Here is a 2,362-nt window from a genome sequence, read left to right as displayed (position 1 = left end):
ACTCGCAGACGCCGGTTGCACTGTTAATACTGCTCCTCAGTACTACATCTAGTCTGTTTAGAAGCACCGGGCACACGTGAACTCTTCCAACAAAGCCTCTCAAATATTGAACTGAGGCAGCAGTTTGCAGTGTGTTCAGTTTAATACAAAATCCCAGAGCGTTACTCGCATATTTCGTTGATAATAAAGCCGAAGTGCGCGCCGTCTGCGGCCACCGTACTCAAAAATATCAGTTTTCTTGCAACGGAATGGTGGCTGCATCTGCCACGGCTATATATATATAGTAAGTAGCATCTATCAGTTTAGCGGTACAGATGGCGTACCGCTTTTGCTTTTTATCAAGAATATCTATACGTATGTACGACTGTAAAACAGCGGATTGGATTTCGATTTATCTCAAATCTGTAATGAACGAAGCATGCATCAGAGGGTACCTCGGCTAATGTATGCGGGCGTTATAGTTTCACTAGTAGATAATGTAAAGGATTTACAGGGACTTGCGAATATGCGTAGAAGTGAAGTGATAGGTTCGTTCAGAGGAATCGGTAAATATATTATTTAGTTACGAGTCTAATCCTGACGAGGCAGCAATCGAAAAGCAAGACCTGCTTATTTGAGAGGCTTTGTTGGAGGAGTTTACGTGTGCCCGGTCCGTCTGGTTAAGCGCTGTGTAGTAAAACAATCGCTGAAAGCTGAGTTTTATTTGCGCAGTGACTCGTGAGCTGTAGGCTACAGAATGTTCTTGACCCGTGCTGAATTTGCTCCCACTTTGTTTGATATAGGCTAGATCTAGTAGCGAGGAGCAGTATTATAAGTGCAGTGTCAAGAAACATAAATACCTCATGGTACACATCCGAAGAAACGACATACTCGACAATGTGCCAAGCTAATCTAAGCATTGAAGAGAAGCGGAATGCAGCTGCTTAACAGGACACCTGGGGCTACTATAAATATGACACGGTGCGAGGAATTCGGGCCGGAGTAATCGTATAGCTGTGCTAAAAGCGCAAATATCTACTCCTGAACATGACAGAGCACGTTGGTGTTCGAAGGCAACCAAAGGTTGGCGGGCCGACTGAGCATTGGAGACCTACAAGGCAAGACTACGAATTCGGCAGCGCAGGGTGAGTAGCGTGGAAAGCTAAGCTAGTTTATATGCAGTTACATAATTGAAGGACGACACGACAAAAGGTAACAAACAAACAGCAAAAACATAGCAGAGCGCTGACGGTCAACATTACAAAGGTAAATATCACCCCAAATAGGGCCGATGAGAGAGCCATTGAATTGAGTGATCGCGTAGAAAATTTGTTTTACTCCCTTTTCTCACAACAACCTCATGCCCGCTCTCAATGACTGCATCGCTATTGACAATAACGTGCTTGCGTTTAGGTCTGGAAGCGGCACATCTGCCGAGGCTTTCCTAGAACTTGTATTCTTTTATTTAGGTTCCTGGTACATTCGCTTCGACGGCAAATTTTGTTTGTAGAAGGCAGAGATTTGCATTAACTGTCGCGTCTCCCCTATTTTGAGCGATATTTACCTTAGTAAAGTTGACCGTCAGCGTTAGTCCTGTGTTTCTAATCTCTCCATGCGTCGCTTTTCGTTTTTTTTTTTGTGGTGTTGTTCTTTCATTGTGCAATATGACATTGGCTGTGCCACGTTTAATGTCATGATATAGCGCCGAAGAAAGACTCAGCAACATGGCTGAAAAGAAATAAGCGGCTAAAGTGCTAAAGTATCATATTGCAGTGCTCAACGATTGAGGCCCGATACTAAGCCCGCATGGCAATCGCCTCTTAAAAAAAAAGAAATTAACTTAATGATTGGCTCTAGATAAAAAAGTTTAATGAGATGTACAAAGGCGGGAAGAAAGAATCAGGATAAGAAAAATATTACGCGCACTGCTTTGCTGTATCTGAGGCCCAAGCTCGCTGTCTGAGGACAGAAGCATACGTGATCAAATATTCCCAAGGGGGCGAACTATGTGTCTGCTCTGCCACAATAAAAGTAGTAAACTACTCAGCGAATTGTAATGGAATGTAAGGATATTCGCCCAGAAAGGTCAATACAAATAGTCTTTTTTTTCAGAACGTCTAGGTTTAATAGGATTAACTCATCAGCAGTCGAAATAAGCAAGAAACGTTTGCAGCATTAGTGAAAAAACAGAAAAGCAGGAAAGAAATCAATAGAACTGGGTTTGATACGGGCATAGATAACTTCAGAACACAGAAACAAACGTTTTTTGAAAAAAAAAAAAAACACGAAGAGAAACTGCGGACCGCAATATAGGTACTAGCTCAAGCAGGTTAGATGAATAAATATCTCCACTCCCTTTGGAAGGAGAATTAAAGTTTAATCA

This window comes from Rhipicephalus sanguineus, chromosome 1, assembly GCF_013339695.2.
Source record: "Rhipicephalus sanguineus isolate Rsan-2018 chromosome 1, BIME_Rsan_1.4, whole genome shotgun sequence".
Lineage (NCBI taxonomy): Eukaryota > Metazoa > Arthropoda > Arachnida > Ixodida > Ixodidae > Rhipicephalus > Rhipicephalus sanguineus.
This window is presented reverse-complemented; position numbering follows the sequence as displayed.